At 47.5% G+C, this 23,392-nt stretch overlaps 1 long non-coding RNA gene across 1 annotated transcript in view; it reads right to left on the reverse strand.

Annotated features, from left to right (window-relative positions):
• Positions 1-19,130, reverse strand: part of LOC144137651 (uncharacterized) — a 73,381-nt gene extending 54,251 nt beyond the window's left edge. Inside the window, exon 1 of the long non-coding RNA XR_013315700.1 lies at positions 19,038-19,130. This is a non-coding gene — a long non-coding RNA (uncharacterized LOC144137651). The remainder of the gene's footprint in view (positions 1-19,037) is intronic.
• Positions 19,131-23,392: the final 4,262 nt, after the last annotated feature.

Consider the following 23,392-nt stretch of genomic DNA (forward strand, 5'->3'; position numbering starts at 1 on the left):
CGAAAACCTGCCTGGGACCCTCAGTCATCGACTTTCCACAAACCGGCGTATTCACAGTGGCGAACTTTGCGCCTACTTGAACTATGCGCCTTTCAGCGACCTCGTGGCTTCTCAAAGCGCCAACCGGCCAGCGGGGGTGCTAACAAAAGCAATGCTGGGCGCCCTGCACAACAAGCCTCGGCGGCGTGCCCGCAACTCATTGTCATGCCCTCTTGTGGCGTGTTGTCTTCAATAAGCCACTCGAAGAATATTTCCACCGAGGGATGCAAAGCGTCTTCGTGGTAGTGCAACATCGCCAGGACAAAGGAGGGCTCTGACCACGGCGGATTGCCACGGCGGGAGCAACCTGGCGCTCACCTGCCCAGGAGAGGAGGGGTCTCGTGCGTGTGCGCGTGTGTTTTGCGTGGTGGCGCTCCTATCAGTGCCATGACCTCCGTGATTGGTGCCTCCTGACGTCAGCCGGAGAAAAAGGGTGAAGGGGAAGGGACCCAACGTGCCTATTTAATCTCTCGCGTGCAGGAGCGCACTGCCCGCTCTCATACCAAGATGTAAATACTTGTATATAAAGTTTTCTTCTTCTCCGTCAACCTCGCCACGCCATCATGACTACCCCGGCACAACACCCACCTCGGTCCACAGCAACCACGCTACCATGGTTCGCAACAGTGGAGTCAGCGGTGAAATTCCCAACAGTGGAGTCAGCCTCTGGCTTCCCAATAGTATGTAAGCTTAAAGTAGCTGACTATTTTCTTGTGCGGCAAAAAAGCATTTTACGGTGTTTCATATCCCCTTCTTGTTAGTACATTGCGGGCAATAAACTGAATGAATCGGCTATTGCATGGATAGCCGAGTATATCTCTCTAAGACAGCATCTGGTCGCTCTCAATGGTTGTTCGTCCGGATTTGTTCCCGCGACCTCAGGAATTCCCCAAAACTCAGTTGCGGGCCCTCTCTTATTTGTGTGGCCTCAAATCTTTGTTAAAAATGTTCGCGAATGACTGTGTAACTTACACGACTATAGCGAATGCACGTGATTCAAAATACTTGCAGCGTGATTCAAATTAATAACATCATGGTGTGCTGATTCTGAAAAGTCATTTAATCTTAAAAAGTGTGTTAACGTCAACTTTACAAGAAAACCTTCATTCCAATTGAATGCGTATACAGAAAATTACACTGCTTTAAGAACGGCCGGGGAATATAAATAACGAGGAGTTTATTTAACGAGTTGTTAGAGAAATAGGCACGTTCACAACATAAAAGTTACGGCTGCACGTGTTTTTGGCTTTCCGAGATAAAATTTCAGCGAAACTCCACCTAACTTAAAAGAACAACCGTATTTCACTCATGTGCGCTCAATGTAGGAGTACGCATGTCTTTTCTGGGATCCCCACAGCAAAGAGCTCGTTGATACGCTCGAAAACATGCAGAATAGGGCAGTGCGATTCGTAAGGTATTGGCACTGTCAACTTAGGACGAGGGAAAGTAAAAGTAAACTTAAATGGTAAGAGGGGAAAGATCATAGACGAAACCTGAGGTTGAAATTTTTTCGTAATATCTATCATTAGAAAACTGGAATAGAAGGGGACAAGTATATCCAAGCGCCATTCTACATATTCCAAAGTGGGATCGCTAGCTTGAAGCAAATTATTAACTTTCCTTTAAGGTGACGCCTCGCGCGATTCATTTTATTTTAAATAAAGATGAGAGTGTAATTATCTTCCACGTATGATTTTATCCACTGTTTATAATGACAATTTTCACCACGCTTTGTAGAATTATTTTGTTATTTGGTCTGATATTTCATGCTTAGTGTTATGTATCTCCCTGCTGTAATGCAAGCAAGGGCAAGCAGGTATCAAATAAATAAATAAATATTCGAATAAATAATTAAATAAATAAATAAATAAATAAATAAATAAATAAATAAATAAACTTGCGGAGCCGCAAGTTCACCTCCGACGGGTTGAGAACCCTACGCATTCAAACTTGACCAATGAAATATTTATTGCTTTATTCGTTGCAGTACGCAAGGTTTGCTGTATGAATGCTACAATTGCTAAGTTATTTGTTTGAAAGAAAATATGAAACTCTTGTCTTACTCCTTTCCTTGCGTGAACAGAGAGGGATACAACTGCAGACATCTGAAGAAGGGCGTCATTCGCAACACGTCTAGAATTTTCTTAACGCAGAATTTTCTTAACACAGAAATTTCTCTAGAATTTTCTTTAGAGGAAAATTTGGTTCTTTTGGACTATTAAGGAGTGTGCACGTAACTGATGAAAACAACATAATAAATATATTGAAACTGAATGTACTTCTTCGATCTCTTCTAGGATCAGCCCTGTGAAAGATCATCAGAAAAGTTGATCGAGTAGAAAATTTCTTTGCAAGAAAAATGGGCAAATACTGGACATACTTTTTGTGTGATGTAAATTATATTGAATGCTGCTGAGTGTTTTGCGGAGTACCGAACCGCTTTGTAAAGGCATTCGCACTGGTTTTATATACAAAAAAACTGGTCAAGCAGCTGTTGTAAAAATAGTTGATTTAGTCAGAGCATGAAAGTGTTGTCTTAAAAGAAATTGCCTAAAAGCAGCACTTTCATCTTTCTGAAATTCAACCCACCAAAGTATGCGCCTTCCGCCTCCCCCCCCCCCCCCTCATCCTTCCTTGTTTATTACAGGTAAGCCGCCCCACAGAAGATATCAGGACCTGGGCAATACATCTATTCTAGCTCTGCAAAGAAATTAATATTTGCTGTATTCGACAGTAAAAGAGGCACAGCAAGTAAAGGAACGACCATTTGTGAGCACTGTTGAATAAATTAATTTTGGTGTAAAGTGACGCTGATAATTAAGCCAGGCTGCGCTGAAGGCTGCACGGCTGGTGGTTGCGCGCGGGCTCACTTTGATGTGGGTGCAGTGGACCCAAAATGGAAGGTTTGTGCTGCTGCACAGAGCGATTGAGTATCTGCTTGCGCTGCAGTGGTCGTCCACCGGCCTCAGTACAGTTAACGTAGTGTGGCTGAACTACAATGCCCGTAGCACGGCCAAATTTCCGGCAGCTTTAGTCCGGCTGGACTCCGACGACCGCATCTCGGCTGTCCTCCGGTGGCCGTGCTTCGGCCGCACACGGGTGGCTTTGGAGCCCTACGGCTGGAATATGGCCGTATGAACGTAAGCCGGTCGACTGGCCGACGGGCACTGGCCGTTGGACAGTGATGGGAGTACGGCCGTATACGGCCAAAAGGCCCACATTTGGACACGGGCCGAACATGGTTGCTGGAGAAAGGCCGGGCAGAAAATCACCGGCCAACGTACACCGGCTTGAGTAAGGCCGAACAGTCCTGTGCTGCCTGGGAGACAAGTGCTGTCTTCGACAACAATTCTGCAAGTCGTGTGAAGTGGTTTTATGGTATAATACATTATCCTATTTGTTCTATCATGAATAGGCAGCACAGGACCATTCGGCCTAACTCAAGCTGATGTACTTTGGCCAGTGATTTTCCATCCGGCCGTTTTACGGCAGTCGTGTATGGCCCGTGTCCAAATGTGGGCCTTTTGGCCGCACACGGCCGTTCTCCCAAGGCTATCCAATGGCCAGTCTCCGTCGGCCGGTCGACCAGCTTACGTTCATACGGCCACATTCCCGCCGTAGGGCTCTGGCCATTCGAAAGCCACGCGTTTGCGGCCGAAGTACGGCCACCGGAGGTCAGCCGAGATGCGGTCGTCGGACTCCAGCCGGACTAAAGCTGTCGGAAGTTCGGCCATTCTACGGGCATTGGAGTTCAGCCACAGTACGTTAACTGTACTGAGGCCGGTGGGTGACCACTGCATGCAGCGCAAGCAGATGATTCAGTCGCACTGTTAACCGCACAAACCCGCCATTTTGGAAGAGCTTGTTGTTGAGCGAGTTGGCTCATCATGAATAAACAAGGACTTAGCCTGAAAAAACAACACGAAAGGACGGGACAAGCCCAAACTCTCAACTAACTTTTATTGGACAGAGCACAGACATATAACTACACTTGTCTTCTGGTCGCTCATGCGCACTTTCTACAACCATAGCAATCTGTATCCCAAGTGTAGCTGAGCTCAGCTGAGCACACAACGCAAATTATTTAAAATCCGCGCTTCGCCATTGACAAAAATGGGCTGTTATCGCGAATATAATATAACACTTGTTGTTAAATACGCAGTCATAAATCTAGATCACAAAACAGTGCAGGGCACGAAGATGAGCCTAAACTCTTAAAAAAACGATCGGGGCATTCGCTAATGGAATACTAAAAAGTTACATGTCCCAGTATACACTAGGTTCTTAGTAACTGGAAGTAGTAAATGTAGCACTAGTCAGGGTTACTAACTGAAGAAGGCAGCAAGTAAAATACCTCCCCTAGTAAAGTCCTAGCGATAACACTCTTCTGAGCTACGTGCGTTTACTAACAGGTCATGCATGAACTAGTCACAAGCATGACCTTAATCTAGTGCATACTACTTCCTACACTCAGTTAATTTACTAACAGTAAAGGTTTTAGGTTCGTTCTTTCGTTGTTGTTGAAGATGATGATATGCGTTGGTGCCTGATGGTTGCGGCACTGATGACACGACAACGATGGTTGATGGAGGGTTTTTCAAAAACTGTATATTTACACGGAAGACATATACAGGATATTTACAGACTGAAGTAGACAGAGTAAGAAATAAAATGGGATTCTAGGTAAGCTAAGACTGTGCACGCGGCGCCCCCGTCAGCGGCGGACCCTGACCTAAAACTACCCAACTGGTGAAATCTTCCCTAGCCTGCCCTGGCTAGCCCGGCAATACGCCGGCCGAGCATAGCACATTAAAACCCTGAGGATTCCACCTCGAGACCTCGTGTCTTGTGGTTTTAATGGGTCACCTAGTCTCCACCCCTGATACACAGGCCAACCAGCATCCCTTGGCAATCTGATTGGGCGGGTTACCACATCCGGGTTTAAACCACGGTGGGCAACGCCCCCCGTAACCCTGAGACATCGGTCACCCTCTCTCACAACAGGAAGAAGGAAAATATCAAAAGCAAACCAACAAACACAACAAACACTCAAAAACCCGCTGAGACACGTGCAAGCTGCCGGGAACAAGCCTCTACGAATGCGGCCTGCGCCGCCCGTTCCCACGATTCTCGTCCAAGACCGGACAGCCACTCAAGCCAGCTGAAACCCATAAGCATCCGTCTTAACGACCCGGCGCGTCACCAAGATTCTCCCCCGTTGACAGGCGATGCCCCGTTAATTGGACCGTGGGCCAGAAACAGCGCGTAGGGACAAAAGGACACGGCGGCCGGCTCAGGCGTCGCCTCTGCCGCGCCCATCCCCAGCCGCAACGCGCACACCCTCGCACGCCTCCACTCCGCGCGTGCACGGGCCAACAAAGAGAGCACTTTCCCCCCAAATCGACCGCTGTCCCGCTCCAGCCGACAGCTCCAAGCCTCCCCGTCATCAGAAGCGCGTCGGGCCAATTGGTTTTACAACCGTCCCACTGGCTAAACGCGCGCGCAGGCGGCCGTCTAAGAAACCGCTGCCACGTGCATCGAACATCCGACCCACGCTTTCCCACGCTCGTACTGTGCTTTCGAACACGCCGTTCAAAACAACGCCACCGCCCAGCTGAGGCTCAAGAAAATTCGTCTGCACGCAGGCGGCATGATCCAAAGGCCGTTCGCTCTTAGCAAGCTGGCTGCTATAAAGCCCTTCATGCGCCTTTCAGGAAACCGCCGCTTCCCACGCGTTTTACTCTGCAGCATCGCTGGCGCCTGGAACCCTTACACGCCCGTCACAAGATTCACGTAGTGGCCCACTGGTCACTACGGGAATAACACAAACAAAATCCAGGCGTGCAAAGCGACAGTGAAAACAATTCACATACTTGTATGCAGAAAACACGCTAACACGAGCTCGCATGCACACACAAACCCTTCGAACAAGGACGCCCCCAAAATAATAACAGTTCCAAACGAAGAAAAAAAAATGTCCGGTGTAGCATCACGTTCGCTACACAGCGTACAGTTCGCTGTGCTCCGCTAGCGAAACACACACAGAGCCGGTGCCAGTCAGCAACGTCTCGTATCGCTGTCTTCTTCAGCAGCACGACCAGTCATTGTTGCGACACGACTCTCTGGATTGCACAGTATGGTTCCCCCGCCATGCACCCGCACGCGAACACGACCGCTCCCTTAGGAACACCGCAGAAAAACGGAAGCCCTTCCGTATTCACATGGAGCTGCCCCTCTACCTCGAGCTCAATCTGGCCACCGAAAAGCCACACCTGACCGAAATAGCCCCAGGCCACACAAAATGAGCGCCTGACAGCCGCTGGGTATTCAACCTGCGCGGAGAAAACTTCCCGCGCTTGTGCGTGAAACTACCCCTGCCTCGACAATGCGAAACCTCGCGTGGAAGGCCCTTGCAAGCGAACAAACGCTTGCCTGCACTTAAGGTGTTGGTCTCTCCTTCACTGCAAGAACACTTCAGCTCGCTTGCCTCTGTTCACGCATTCTTACCGGTGCGACACGATGCTCAATTTCGAGCGGCTTGTGCCCTTGCTCCGTCGAGCCCTGTACGCGCCTCTCATCTGCTTGCTGCAGAACAATGCCCGAGAGGCATGTTAGCCATACTAGCGCGTCCTGCTCGACCCTGTCTCTCTGCTTCTCTCCGGAATTGCGACAGCTGGCTCCTCTCGACACTCCGTGTCGTCGAGAACAGCTCGCGGGTAGAGCGCTACCGAAGCACCCTGCCTGCCTACCGCGTCGCTCTGCCAGTGGTGATGGCGGTCACTACCCTTCGCGGCCTCAGATACGGCGACCGCGCCGTTAGTCTGCCCCTTCTGCTCGATTACCTGGATTACAGCCTCACGGTGGTGTAGGTCTACACCCTCGCTTGCATTCTCCTGAGATTGCCCGCGGTCTGGATTTACTGACCGGTCCGAGCCAGCATCGGGCGGCGACTCCTGAAGCCCCGGTGGGATCGCCGCTGCGAATGAAACTGTCGCTGCTCCGTTGGTACACGGCAAAACATTCGGCGCGTCCTCACCCATCTTTTCTACGGCCTCGTCGGCCAGCTCCGGCTCCTGATCATCTGCCAACTGCCCTGAAGGCTCATCTCTCGGGATCGCAATCCCGCACCGGCGTGAGACCAGACACTCACGTGCGGTCTCTCCAGTCTTTTCCCGATCTGAATGAACTGACCACAACGAGACGGCATCGGGCGGCGGCTCCTGAACCCCTGCGGCGGCCGCAACGGGTTCGACGCACGCGCGTCCCCCCGCCTCTGACATGGCCGCTTCATCGGTGTTCGGCGCTGACAATGCGGCGTCGCCTCGCACAGCTTCTGTTCCGCCGCCCCCCGCCGCGGCAACTGCCGGGCTCTTTCGCGCTGTTCCATTAGCTCGAGCTCACGCTCTAAGTCCCTAATGTTCTCCCGAACAGCCCTGAGCTCCGCTTCCATCGCTTCGACTGAGCGATTCTTACTCGCCATGATTAGCTATGCGAACTAAATCGTAGTTTACGCTAATTCATGCCCTGATTTAACGGCAGTGATCGCGCATGGGTGAAGGCAAAGGGACCTCACCACACGACGCGCTGTGACAGACGCCGTCTTCCCGGTGGCCTCTCTTCGCTCCTGCTCCTCACCGCACGGTCACGGCGTTCCGTCAGTGTCCGCAGTCACACACCTCATGCGCTGCTTCCCCAGTAGTCGCTGCGACGCCGACGCTGTGTCGACGCCTTCGTTGCTCCTGGTGGTCCCCGGCAAGCCTACCGCTCGCCGTCCCGCTGTCTGCACGGGCTTCCGGTAGACGATGTCTTCCCCCAGTTGCAGATGCGCCCCTTACTTGTTGTTCTTCAGTCGTCGCCCTCCTTGTCGTCGCGCCTCGCAAATCCTGTTGGCTGCGCCAGTAAAGGTTTGGTTCGATGTTGTTACTTGTTGAAGATGATAATGAGCTGCATTGGTGCGTGATGGTTGTGGCACTGATGACACGACGACGATGGTTGATGGAGGGTTTGTCAAAAACTGTATATTTACACGGAAGACATATACAGGGTATTTACAGACTGAAGTAGACAGATTAAGAAATAAAATGGAGTTCTAGGTCAGCTAAGACTTTGTGCACACTGCACCCCCGTCAGCGACGGACCCTGACCTAAAACTACCCAAGTGGTGAGATCCTCCCTAGCCTGACTTGGCTAGCCCGGCAATACGCCGGCCGAGCATAGCACATTAAAACCCTGAGGATTCCACCTCGAGACCTCGTGTCTCGTGGTTTTATGGGTCACCTAGTCTCCACCCCCGATACACAGGGCAATCAGCATCCCTTGGCGATCTGATTGGGCGGGTTACCACATCAGGGTTTAAACCGCGGTGGGCAACGCCCCCCGTAACCCTGAGACATCGGTCACCCTCTCTCACAACAGGAAGAAGGAAAATATCAAAAGCAAACCAACAAACACAACAAACACTCAAAAATCCGCTGAGACACGTGCAAGCGGCCGGGAACAAGCCTCTACGAATGCGGCCTGCGCCGCCCGTTCCCACGATTCTCGTCCAAGACCGGACAGCCACTCAAGCCAGCTGAAACCCATACACATCCGTCTTAACGACCCGGTGCGTCCCCAAGATTCTCCCCCGTTGACAGGCGATGCCCCGTTAATTGGACCGTGGGCCAGAAACAGCGCGTAGGGACAAAAGGACACGGCGGCCGGCTCAGGCGTCGCCTCTGCCGCACCCATCCCCAGCCGCAACGCGCACACCCTCGCACGCCTCCACTCCGCGCGCGCACGGGCCAACAAAGAGAGCACTTTCCCCCCAAATCGACCGCTGTCCCGCTCCAGCCGACAGCTCCAAGCCTCCCCGTCATCAGAAGCGCGTCGGGCCAATTGGTTTTACAACCGTCCCACTGGCTAAACGCGCGCGCAGGCGGCCGTCTAAGAAACCGCTGCCACGTGCATCGAACATCCGACCCACACTTTCCCACGCTCGTACTGTGCTTTCGAATACGCCGTTCAAAACAACGCCACCGCCCAGCTGAGGCTCAAGACAATTCGTCTGCACGCAGGCAGCATGATCCAAAGGCCGTTCGCTCTTAGCAAGCTGGCTGCTATAAAGCCCTTCATGCGCCTTTCAGGAAACCGCCGCTTCCCGCGCGTTCTACTCTGCAGCGTCGCTGGCGCCTGGAACCCTTACACTAACCATGCAGTTGTTAGTGGCAGAGCCTACGTACAAAACCGCGGGGTAGTAAGGTTCGTAAAGAGTTAGTAAATACGGCCGTTACTACCTTTTCTCGACCTTTTTTATTAAGAGTGCACAAATGCACAAGCTTACCCTCTGATATATTTATTACGAAAAACGTAATGCAACATTGTTCTTTGCCGCATTATTAGCAGAATAATTGGGGGTAACTTGCGCTTTTGCGCCTTTGGTGGGGAGTCCCTGATATGGCGCTGGTTGAGCTCCTGCGTGGTGGCCGCTTGCTCGACGCCCTTGTAGGCTAGTTAATTTCGGCGAACCACCGCCATCTCGAGTCGGACAACTATGCCGCGTCGATGTCTCCAATGCTCTCCATTTCTCGAGGGGGTGAATACCGTCGAGATGATGCGTCGATGAGGCCGGCGGGCGAGGCGTGGTAGCGCTGCGACTGGCAAGGCTTAGCTGACCCGTCGGTGCGGCACAGTCTTCTTTGGGCAATAAATGATATTCCGATGGCCTAAAAGGGTAACTGGTAATCCCCAGTGAGTCCATACAACTTGCCGGTTCACCTAGTACCACTCATTTCTGCTTGACGAACGAAGTTCGTTCATTTAAAGCGTAGAAACACCGACCGGATCAAAAACGCGTCTGCATCGCTCGGCTCCCTAACGGCTTTTTCAAAAGGCCAGTTTCCAGAGCTGCATGTATTCTCAGCACCCAGACGAGTGACGTTGTTCGGCTATACGCCGCCTACCAAACTAACGACTGATAACCTGAGACTTTAAGTCGGCTGATCTCCAGCTGAGCACTGGTTGCCAATTATTCTGCGGCCGTTCGCTTGCCGTGGTCCGGCCGAAGCGTGCAAACCGAATGAAAAACGTACGTTCTGGGGCCTTACGTATGCCGGTATCCTTTATTACACCACTTGCCCGAAGAAAACGAATATTCTGCCGCCAGACGCTCGGTTAATTCACCGTAGAGAGAGCGAATGCACGGCTGCCGCACTCAGGCTGGTTTTCTTCCGAACACAAACTGCCACACGAATACAAATATTCTGTTGCAGGTCGCTTGCCGCGCTTCGGCTGAACACCGTTTCCCGAAGGAAAAACGGATGCCCTACGGCCGTCCTTCGGCCGTTCTTCTTCTGAACGTCGGCCACCGAAAGTAAACTGGATATCTGGTAGCCAAGTACCTGCCGCTGTTTGTCTGAACCCGGGCGGCCGGAGAAATGCCGAATTGCTGGTAGCCAAATGTTGGCTGTTTAACGGTTGAACAGTGGCTGCCAGAAACTGGATGCTATCCGGACATGCCAGGAAGCGGCCATAGACGGGCCGGTCGTGGGACAGACTTTCTGTGCTGCCTGGGAGGATATCTGGTGAATTTCCATCACAACTTAAACAACACAATATCGTGCCGATTTCAAAAAGCGACACCGATAATCAATTGATAAATATAGACCTATTTCTATTTTGTCATTGTTCAGTAAAGCATAAGAAAAATATTTTACGACCCCCTGAACTAAATACCTGACCAAATTCGCGGTTTTATCGCCCATTCAGTTCGGTTTCCATGCAGAATACTCCACCAATCTTATCCTCGTCTCTTTTGCAAGCAAAATTAAAAACATGATTAACCCCCCTCCGTTTCTGTAGATTTGGCCCAAGGGTGCGGTTCCATTATTATAGCAGCCTACAAACTAAATTACAATCAATAGGTGGCGCAAGTCCAGCACTGGAACTTATAAAAACGTACTTCCTTAACCGATCGGAAGCCGTATTTTTATCTAACACTCCGTCTAGTTTTATTTTAAGATAGCGAGCAATTGCATTCTGCAAGGTTCTATTCTTGGCCCAGTTTTATTTTTAATATACCAAAATACTTGCCTAGTAGCCTTAATTATTGTGGAGCTTTTGCTGATGCCGTTGACGCAATGCTACATGCTAACCACTCATCCATTCATAATTTAACCGAGAAAATTCCATGCGATCACAAAAACCTGGAAGATTGGTGCGAACATAACTAACTTCCAATTACGCGTCTAAAACAGCTTTCATAGTTTTAACTTGTGGTCATTAACGTCTTCCTTTCGACCCGGTTTTGCACATAGTGGTTCATCTATTCATTGAGTTACCGAAATCAATCATTTAAAAGTGGCATATGATTCAAATATAAAATGTACTAAACATGTATCAAACTAATACTGTCCTATGGTATGTGCATCCTAATTAAACCCCGCGCATGTTTCAGTTTATCAGCCATCTTTCATATACCCCTTCATTCGCAGTCACATAACTTACTGTAGTTCATCTAAGGGTAATACCTATCATATTCGTACCCCTCCAATGAAGCACAGACAACACCAAGATATAGGCATAATTACATACAGCTCCTTCTTACATACATATATTGACATACAAGTGTAATAGCAACATGGTTCAACTACTTAAGACTGATAGATTGCTAACTATACGCCGTTGGCTCAAATTCTGCCTACGTATCCTTACCTATCAATCAGTCAAAGAAACGGATACATTCGATCATATTTACCCCCGAAGCATGTATTAATAATAAGTTGACTTGTCTTGCCTCGAACAATAACTTCATATCACCAAAATTAAAAAATATTTATTTTTATTTTTATGAATTTCTTCTCAATACGATTGTTTGCAGACGAATGTGTATTATATAGAATTAGTGATCACCTGGATGACTGCACCTCGCTTCGACATGATCTGAATAGGCTATTTGATTGGTGTTAAATTTGGGCAATGCAGATAAACCTGCAAAAATATGTGTACATATGCTTCATGAGAAAGAAAACGCTTCATGGTTATTCCTATAACATTAATGGTACATGTCTTAACCAAACGTTGGAACATAAATATCTTGGTGCATATCTCACCTCGGACCTGTCTTGGCACCATCATGTAAATCATGTGTGTACGAAAGCTTGTCTTGATTTGGGCTTCCTACGTAGCAAAGCGAAACGTTTTCCAGTGAAGACTAAAGAGTTGCTGTACAAGACCGATGTTCGTCCCATAAACGAGTTTGTTTGCACGGGATGGGATCCACGTATAAAATCTGATATCGAGAAACTAGAAGGAGTGCAAACTTTGCTACTCGCTTTGTTCGTAAAGATTACTGAAGGAACTTCAGAAGGAACGCCGCTGACGACGTAGTTTGAATGCGTTAAAGATATAAGGCGCGTCTAAGACTGATATCACCGCCGCGTCCGTGGCTTGGTCGGTAGAGCGTCGCGCTGCGGCCGCAAAGTCCTCGGATCGAAACCTGGCGCCGGATGCTGTTTCTTTTTCAAATATAGAGGAGCACTGCGGACGCCGCCGCCGCCGGCGGTGGATGGTTTGGGGTCGCTTATAAAGTGCATTCGCACTTAAAACCGCGCATTATCGTCGCGCCGCGTTTCCTCCTCCTTTCAACTTTCTCTCTGCGCTGTTGACGGCGCGCGAGCCTTCCCTCCCGTGATGCTGCGCTCCTTGGCGGTGACGTACTTCCGCTATCGCGCTGCTCATATTGCCGTCTGCTACGGGCAAGCTTTGTTGACACCTTGAATCCCTCACTCCGCTCAAGGCTGGAAAGGCGAACGAAAAATCTGCCCGCATTTGTGCGGCGCACTGGCCTTGCCCTTTCGCGGTGTGTGTTGCTGCAGGGCAGCACGTGACTTTTAATCGGCGGCGAACTCGCAGCCGCTCGGGGATGATCGTGCGCTCGATCCATCATGCACCGCGCACTGTTTATCCAAAAAGCGCCGTATCAGATGTGGCCCCGCTGGTGCCGGGTCTTATTTTGCGGTGGTGGTAATTCCTGCCGGCGGCATGGGAAAAAGACATTTTAAACCGATACAGAACCCGTGAACAAAACGCTTCAATCATGTGACCAGTTCAGCTTGGGGCGACGCGTGGTGGAGAGCGGCAACGTTGGCAAAACATGCTCCGGCGCGGCTCTGAGCTTTCTAGCGCTGGAGAGAGCGCCAATTCTTTGACAATCTCAAACATCGGTTGCCTTCGCAACAAGGCACAAACCGCCCCATAAGTCAGTTACGGTTGCGTGATCCCGGTTCAGCTCGGAGCCCCACCTCGCGACATGTGGGCACTGCAGGCGTACCACTCACTCCCATTGGGAAGTGTGAGATGCGTTTGGCATTACAGGAGGCCATGGTGTGTGTGTTGTGGACGCCTTTGTTTAGCGATGAAATGCGACGTTGTGCTTCTGCGGGTGGATAGTGCTTCCCATGGTCTGGATTATCTTTCTCGAGCGACGTACGACTCAACCTCGCATGGGGTATGTGCAGTGTGAGTGGCTAAAAGCCATCTCGGCTTGCGCGCCAGAGTTAAGTGACTTGCTGTTCGTCCCCGCAACCGCAGCAACCGCTCGCGAGGTGAGTGCCGAATTTACGACGGGCAAGAGGAGGCAACCCATCGTCTGTCAATCGCGGTTCAGACTTGCAACGCATGTTGTGACGTTGTGTTTGTTCGAAACGCATCTCTGGATTGTTTTGAAGTGGAATAAAATGTATCCGTCAAACCCGGGCATTTCGGCTCAGGGCGTTCTCTGCGATTGCACGAAAGAAGTGTCACGGGGCTTCAACGCTTTCTTTATGAAACGTACTCAAGTAAGAGAATATCCATGTCGTGTTATGGCCGTGTTGCATTCAATACGAATGGTTAAGCGTTTTTTTACACTTGTTTCGTTTGTCGTAAAATGTCCAAGCACTCCGACACTCCGCTGGCAGATCAGCTGGCGAGCCGACGCTGAGCAGACGACTCATCTCTTGGCCGGAAGTGCGTGAAAAAGCCGCCCAATAGCTGGATGTCTAGCTCATGACGAACATCTGGGAATCGATGATGCAGACATGTGAAGATGGCGGCGTCCAAAAACACAAAGGAAAGGGTGAGAAAAAAGCGACAAACAAGCGACAAAAGTGTGAGCTTTCCGCTGCGCGTAAAAGAGTAATACTTGGCCCAGATGACCTTGACGACCCAATCTAACGATTGCGCTACTTCATTTAGTGTGCTCAAAACGCCTTTCAGGGCCCCTTTAATCTCTGCGGCGCAGAAGAGACAGACATCATCTTTGCTTGTAGGGCTTAAAATGTCGGTATGAAGGGGTAGGGCTGCGAGGTAGTTGTTGAGTTTGAGCACGATAGCGATAGTGTCAGTTTGAGAGTGTTGATTCTGGAGCGTTGTGGCCCGACTGGACATTTTTAGATTTTTTTCTCAGACATAGGTATAAAGAAGACACATTTATTGAGTAAGATACCATGGGCGTTCGTGGAGCTCGTGTTTCCCGAGTTCCGCTCAATCTCGGGCCTTCCGGAATAGCACCCTTTACAACCTACCCACAGCACTAACCAAATCATAAGCAGCTTTAGGTGGACTACAAATATAAAACAAACTAGAAAACAAACTGCTAATAAGAAAAAAACTAATAGCTAAACGTATGTACTTGGTGGTTTCGGGTGATGCGGATCAAACGTAACTAGCAGAGCACTCGAAATTGTTAAAAAAATTTATACCTACGACATTCGTGCGTACAACATGGCAGTGGTCGAGGAAACGATGGAAACCGTAGGAGATCTAAAACCAACTAAAAGAAAGCTAGCTGTCGGCAAAGACACCATGTATGCACTCCGAGAGGATCCGGGTAACATAACGCACAATATGGACGAAATGATAAAGTTGCACAACAATTCTACTCCACGATATGGGCCAGCGACGTTAGATTAAGCCAAGTTTGCAATGTCCCACAATAAACTAAAAAGAAAGTATATAGAAACGTCTCTCAAGGGCATGAAAATAGGAAAATCTGCATTTGATGAGGCTGCAGGTGACGACTGCATGAGCGCAGGCCTTCTGAAGGTCGAAGGAGATATTTTCCTCAAAAACTTGCTTCGCTACTCTTGAAATGCTTGAGGACTTTAAAAGTGCCCATAGACTGGAAGAACGCCAACATAATTCTGATTCATAAAAAATGTAGATACCAAAGGCTTTAAAAATTATAAGCATCGTGGCCTACCCTTGGTTTAATTCAAGCTGCTTACAAAATAGTTAACCGAATAACTGAGATCCGAGATTTCGAAAATTCCCAATGATCAGGCTGGGCTTATAGAATGGGTTCTAAACAATAGATCACATTCACATTGTCAGTCAAGTCAAAACAAATTACGCCCATCTTCCCGCGAGGGAACCCTGATGTGATGCGACGCATCGGGGGGTTCAATTGGCGTTTCCGTTGGGTTGATTCTCTAAATCGCGTGAAACGTTCCGCGTCACGTGCCCGTCGCTTCGCAGCCTTGTCTTCAGTTGAAGTAACGTTGCCATCAGCGTTTGGATTGACGCTGGTACTCGATTGTGTCAAACCACTCGCTGACGGGACTGTTGCTTCCATCGCACTACATCGGAAGAAGCAACGGAGTCGTCGTCGTCAAGCGAAGCACAAGCAAAGTCAAGCGCAGTCAAGCGACCGCACTTGACTGAACCGGCGCAGCGCGCTCACCGCTTTAAATTCAGCTCTTGAAGGAGAGGAGACGAACGGAGGAGAGTTGCGCATGCGCAGCGAGAGCAAATGCGAGAGAGAAGCGTCAGCGAAGCGCGCGCCGCTGTTATGATAATGAGCCAGAAAGAGCGCGTTGCACACAGCTGTTGGCGAGAAGAACGGAGGAGAGTTTGCGCATGCGCAGGTGGTGTGCGGACGCCGCGATGACAACAACAACGCCGATGGAGGGACATGCCCGACAGCAAGAGATGCGCTGCGTCTAAAAATCGGCAGAGTACACTAAACCCCTTTAAATGGCATTTATAAACTACGAAAAAGCGTTTGATTCCGTACACACTATAGCAGTGCTGGAAACACTCAAAGACCACGGAATAGAGGAGACCTACGTGAAACTTTTGGGCGTCATAAATAAAAGACGTACGGGCACAAAAGTTCTTCACAATCAAAGCGACAAATTCCCGATCCGAAATTGAGTAATCAGTTCCCAAAACTATTCACAGCATGTATGGAGGGAATATTTACGAAGTTGACGAGGAAAACATGGGATTAAGGATAAACAGGAAATCATCGAGCCTTTTGATATTTTCAGATGACATTAGTCTTGCTAAGTCAGTCTCGGGACACTTACCTAAATGCTTGAGGAACTACGATCAGTAAGTAAGGCCGTGGGACTGAAGAATAATATGAAGAAATCTAAAGTTGTGATAAATAAATATATTGAAACCGCCCTTCTCACTTTATGTAACGAAGAGCTAGAACAAGAAGATTATTTCTATCTCATGCAGGTTCAGAGTTCACCCCAATAGCGAGAGAAAAATTCGGCACACAATATGATGGGCTGAAGTGCGTTCGGCAAACACCCCAAATATTGATGAGTAAGCTACGATTATAGCTCAAAGAATAATATACAAGCAGTTACCCCTGCCGGTGATGTCATATAAAGCGGAAGCTTGGCGATTACTAAACAACTAAAAATTAAACTTTGGTCAGCACAACGCGCAATGCAACTAGTAATGACAGCAGTAACACCTAAAGACAGGAAGCCAGATTCCTGGGTGCAAAAAGAAAGCAAACTCTAGCACGTAATATAGTTCAAATAAAGAAAAAAAACGGACTGGGACAGGCCCTGCAGTCAAATGAAATGACAACTATGTAACACCAGGGCAACAGAGGGGATGCCGGGATACTGGTCTAAAAGGAAGAGATGGCGAATTACTGCATTGAAGGAAGAAATAGGAAACTTCGGTGTGAAGAATGGACTCGATCAGAGAAGGACAGGAGCGGTTGGAGGTGAGTTGGAGAGGCCTTCATCCTGCATTGTACCTAAGTAGACTCACGATGATGACGATGAAAAACTGCCCGGTAAAGCCATCTGTAGTCTATTTTACCGGCTAATTTTGAAGCTGTTCCTACGCAATCTCCGCACATACTCTTCCTAATAAAGGGGCCAAATAACTAAAACAAGCTATTTTTCTGTAAAGTGGTTCATGCCCTTTACAATTTCCGCAAAAAGACTTTCGGGGATGAGTGGGGAAGTAGTGCCTAAAGGGCTGAACTTCAAATTACGCATTGTATGCGCCTGAATACGAAGTTGCAAAATATCTATGACGTACTTAAAGCAGTCTAAAATGGCAACTAAGGATAGCGGCTTAAAAGCCATCGTTAAGAAGCCTGAGTTTGGATATTAGTACTAAATGCTTGTTAGTTGAATAGGCGCGTTTCTGCGCCGGACAATTTAAATGACTGGACTTATTCATGAACTTAGGACTTCTACTCATGCTGGCTAAACCTTAGCAAGTTGGGGTCACCATGCCCTCAGTCAATGGTGCATAAACGTTGGGTTTTCTTTTTGGGTCACTATTTTAACAGAAGCTAATACGCTGGTGAAACTGCCAGCCCATAAATCTTGCAGTATTACCTCACCTGATAATATCGCCCTGGCTTTTGCTTTCCATTCCTGATTCATGTCAATTCTTTTACCCTATTCCACGGCAGGTGTTCATGTATATTTTTATAATACTGCAGTATTATTTATTTGAAACTATTTAAGGCCCATTTGCAATCCAACTAAAACCGCACAATAATTTTGCGCACCGAGTCATCATAATCGTCTTCATCAGCCTACTCAGGTCCACAGCACGACGGAGGCCTCTACCATTTCCATCCAACCACTCCTGCCCTGCGGGGCTTGAGTCCACAATTGTTTTGTCCACCAACGATTGTTTTTTTTATTTAATCTCTCTATCGAAGAAATCTACTCCCCTTCTTCTACACCCATGCCTTGGTATCTACTCTGTTGCCCTAATTGACCACCGGTTGTCGGTTCTCTCACTACATGGCTGAAGTACATTTCAAGTAGGTCTACAGTACATTTTTTTTTTCTTTATTGTAACTATGATATTTTCTACTCTAGTTTGTCCTCTGATCCAAGTAGCTTGTTGCTGCCCCTGAATTTTGCTCCTAACATTATTCGCTTCATGGCCCATCGAGCCGACCTAATTTTGCTTTTTGGTTGTTTCGTAAGGCTCCATGTTTCATTTCCGTATGTCAGCACCGGCAGTATGCACTGATTGTAGATTTTGTTTCTTTTAAGCGATAGAGGTAGCTTACTTTTCATTACTTGGGAGTACAGACAGAGTGCACAGGGTCAGTATCAGTAAACTCCGCAGCGTAGATGTATTGCGTAAGAAAGGGCAGAAATGTAGCTGGCCTGTGGGAACTATTGCTTTTTATTTTCTCTATATAGATGCTGTTTGATTTAAGGTCAATTTAGGACTGGCATGATTGTTGTGGCGATAAGCAACATTTCGACTGGAGTTTTATTGTGCGTTGGTATCATACTCATGTCAACAACCATACTTTATTTGAACACAGGAAAAGCACTGATTATACAAGTTGGGTTGAAATTTTGGGAATATTTGGAACAATACTTGCTTGTAGAGTGCCCTTCGATATTAAGTAGTTTTGGGTAATAAACACCAAATGAATAAATTAAATGAATAAACTTCCGAAGCGTTTACAACATGCACAGCTGCACTAAAGATGAGCCATAATATTTTACGATCCACACGCCAAGAATCCAAGAAAGGTGACCGATTTCAATGCAGGCTAGTCAAGTCTCCGTTATACATTTTAGTACGTAAGCTATGATAGTGCAGTGCAAACTGGGCCAATTCTTATGAAAACTTGAGCAGTATTGCTGAACTATTACACGTCTACAGCGAGTATTATGCGGCCACACTGCTTATGGTTACAAAAAACAATAAATAGCAAAGCAATAACATCGTTTGTTTCTTACCATACATTGTTGACCGTTTGGGGCACGCCACTCAGTGCCATTTGTCATGTTGCATTTGCATTTGAGAACGGCGTTGGTAATTGTTATGTTCTGAAATAAACAAATGACGCTTTTAAGAATACGTAATGCTAAATGATAACACTCATATGTTATGTATAACAACTAAAACTAGGAAACATGCATTTGCCTAAAGTTTCGGGTTTCTAGAAAGCATTCTCTTTGTCACTACCTGCGTGAATTATAGGGAGTAATTTCTTTACGAGTACCATTTTTTCACATGATAACCCCACCCTACCATGAATACAAGAGATGTCAGGTTTCCAATCCTTCAAAAAGCATATCTTTCAGACTCGATGTCTATGGAGAGGTACATAATAATAATATTTTTCGTCCCTTCTGCTTTTAAAACTTTTTAAACTTTAAAGGAGGGATGGCTCGAGGGTATGCAAGAATATAATTTTTTATTAAATGCAGAGCATTTCTTTAACTCACGATGTCACCCGGCGCTGTCGGCGTTGGCGTGCCTCGGCGTCCGCAACAGCCGTTCCAGGTGCGCCCTCTCCCCCACTCCTCCTCTCCCGCATCACGCTACCCTCCTCGCTCTCAACAACAGGTCCGCACCCCTCCCCCTACACTATATAAAAAAATAATACCTACCGGCGCCTGGTTTCGATCCCACGACCCTGCGGGCGGAACGCAAGGTACATGGTGCTCTACCCACTGCGCCACAAAGCCGACACAGAATGGAAGGCTACGAACGCACCTTATATCCTTGACTCATTCAAACTACGTCAAGAAGCTGCTGATACAACGCATTCACTACCTGTGGGCGGAACGCGAGGTACATGGTGCTCTTCCCACTGCGCCACAAAACCGACATAGAATGAAAGGCTACGAACGCGCCTTATATCCTTGACTCATTCAAACTACGTCAAGAAGCTGCTGATACAACGCATTCACTACCACCAACTCCCCAAACACTAAATGTTAACGCAATACACCCACCCCCTATGCGACGCATTTACTCGAGTCCCCCTCGCGGGGAGATGGGCCCTTTTGGGCATTTTTTAACTCACGATGTCACCCGGCGTTGTCGGCGTTGGCGTGCCTCGGCGTCCGCAACAGCCGTTCCAGGTGCGCCCTCTCCCCCACTCCTCCTCTCCCGCATCACGCTACCCTCCTCGCTCTCAACAACAGGTCCGCACCCCTCCCCCTACACTATATAAAAAAATAATACTTACTGGCGCCTGGTTTTGATCCCATGACCCTGCGGGCGGAACGCAAGGTACATGGTGCTCTACCCACTGCGCCACAAAGCCGACACAGAATGGAAGGCTACGAACGCGCCTTATATCCTTGACTCATTCAAACTACGTCAAGAAGCTGCTGATACAACGCATTCACTACCACCAACTCCCCAAACACTAAACATTAACGCAATACACCCACCCCCTATGCGACGCATTTACTCGAGTCCCCCTCGCGGGGAGATGGGCCCTTTTTTTCTAAAACCGCCATATCGTTGCCGCCCGTATTGTGGGCTTGCTGAGTATTTTAGTTTACCTGTTAACCTTAGGCCTTTAATAAACTAAAAACTACTTTGTCTTAATTGTGTTACTGAAGTGGGTTACCGCTCACTGCCAGCTTTGGATTAACTAATCTTTTATTGCCTAAAAGCAGCTGTCATTGCAAGGCAAAGGGCGATTTCTTCTTATTTGGTTGAAACCCAAAGCTCGAACCGAGATTCTCAAAGCTCGAACGTTACAAAATACTATAAACACGTAGGAGGGGCACAGTTAAGAAACTAGTAGCAAACTTGATAGAGACAACCGATGCAAATCAATAAATGTTGAAGAAAATAAAAGTCCTAAATTTTCACTGAAGGGACACTGATTTAGCGCTGTCTCGGAGCGGAAAACGGTAATTCTACATGAAATGTCCCCTCAGTAGCGCTCGTCTTCCGTCCTTCAAACGGCAATTCACGACGCAGAGCTCCGGGAGTCCACATCAAAATGTCTTTAAGTCTCGGGCCATCGACGAAAACACACGGTCTCGTAGCCGCGTGACCATCATAGAATCACAATGTTGGACGGGGTGAGCAGCCTGCGCAGCACACCTTCTTTTTTTCACTTTGACAAAGGATCCATAGTTTAAATAAGAATAACAAAACAAATTGCCTGCGGAGATACGCCTCTGTGCACCTCGGCTTGATTAATTCGCAACATACACGCTTTCAATTATGTCTTAGGTACGACGCCTTTCCGCAAGCCTTATGATTGCATTAACAACGCTATGCAATGCCCGAATTGTTGTATTTAGTTTATTCTTGTTCATAACTTAGAAAATTATGTCCCGTAATGCGACGGATTGAATTCCACGGCTGTTTTGTTTTGTTTTGTTTTATTTAGTACTCATTTGTTGTGAAATGTCGTGGGTCTATCTACGGTAAATAGAGGACGATACTGCAATTTAAAGTCCGTTACGAGTAAATCTGGGAAAATATCTTTTTGGCACTATTTCATGGAATGTTTCCGCGCGAATAAATTAATGATATCTAGATTATGCAATTAGGAACCATAAAAAGGGTGTGAAAAATAATGTATTACACCAGATTGAATCAAACACGTGAAATTACAAGTATTTCAGGTTTTTCCAGGTGCCCCCAATACTGGAAAAATATTTTTCATTTAAAGTAAGCCTAAAAAATAATACCCCTGGGGCAAGGACGTTTTTAAAAAGCGTATTTTTCTGGCATACTCAAACTTCAACTTCACCATTAAAAAAACAATATCAAGTGCGGAATGCATTGCTAAAGAGTGCATGTGAGCAAAAATTAAAAGTGGTATATAAAAGTCTCAAAAAAATCCAATAAAATGATAGGGTATTCACGCGATTGCGTACAAAAATACGCAGACAACGTACAAGGAATGACCTTTGCAGTTTAAAGTTAGAGAACTATAGATTTTAGAAAAGTAGACGTAGGCTGTGGGTTACGGTCGAGTTCGAATGGGTGCGTAGGAAACGAAAGCATTGAAAGGGCTATGGTGGTTTAAACAGATACGTCTGCTAAGATTCGTCCAAGCCACCGATAAGCGGAAGGCGATAAGCGAAAGGCAATAAGGAAGGCGATAAGCGAAAACGTACAGAAGTTGAGATTTCGGCACATGTTTAAGGTCACCAGGTGGCCAAAATTAACCCAGAGCCCTCACTATGGCGCGTCTAGTGTAGTTTCAGAGCGTTAAACCCCACTACCAATTAATCAGTTTAGGTTATTCTACAGGCCATTAGGTTATAGAAACACGTCCAAGAGCATGTCCAGTATTTAAAAAGCATGAATGCGCTCATTTAGATTAGACAAAGCGCGCACTTGTACACCCAAACCGGAGAAGTGAGACGTTCCTACTGCACGAACAACGCCGTTGTAGTGACTGACGCGCAGACCGAGTAGTATACATTACGCATGTATCAATAGACATGTAGGCTGCAAAAGAAAGCAAGCATATGTTCGTTCGAAACTCAAACGATTGCAATACGCCGATGTTGTTCATTGGGTGGTCGGACAAAACGGGCACTGTCAATTTTCACACTAGGGACGAGGAGGCCCCAAAAGAGTTAGCATATTTGTCCTTTTAGTTGCAACAGTTGTAAGCTTCTGAACTTCTTTTGCTTTCTCACAACACAGACTGTTCCAAGGTATAAAATAACTTCGTGCTCCAGTGACAACAAGACTCCTACTTAGAAAAATTCAAAACAAGCACGCTTACTTACAATCGCGCTACCCGAACTTGTGATACCCACGTCTCTGCCACGAACATTTGGGTCTTGAGACTGTAGCCCTACTCTTCACATCTCTCGTAATGTTTTATATGACCTTCGTCACGAGCACAGTTTCCCAAAATGTCAAATCATAACACTTACCTGCACTGCGTTGTCCTGAAAAGAAAAAAAACGTGATCAATGCGCTGTCTAAGAAACAAATTAACCTTTGCTGCAACGGAAGTTCCTTTGTTTTGTAAGAATATACATGTGGGTCTCCATCTTTGCAAGGTGCTGAAGTAACTGACTGCGGTATAGAGAACAATGCTGCTTCGAAACGAAGCGTACTGCGTGATTCGTTCGGAGCATGAGATCCGTACTGAAACACAGGTAAATGTAATGTTCTAAATCGACGCTGTGTAGAACATATTCGGATGCTCTGATTATGTCTACCTGCTTTATATCCTGAAGCTCAGCTACGTATCATTCCGTACGAGTTAAACAAGAGTTACAATTCCATTCTAAAACTTCTAGAAGCTCAGAAATAACTCAGAGCGAAAAACTGTGATGAAATACCTAGCAACCCTACTGTTATTGTT

This window comes from Haemaphysalis longicornis, unplaced genomic scaffold (assembly GCF_048455015.1).
Source record: "Haemaphysalis longicornis isolate Haplotype H1 unplaced genomic scaffold, Haemaphysalis longicornis Haplotype H1 scaffold_43, whole genome shotgun sequence".
In the NCBI taxonomy this organism is placed as follows: domain Eukaryota; kingdom Metazoa; phylum Arthropoda; class Arachnida; order Ixodida; family Ixodidae; genus Haemaphysalis; species Haemaphysalis longicornis.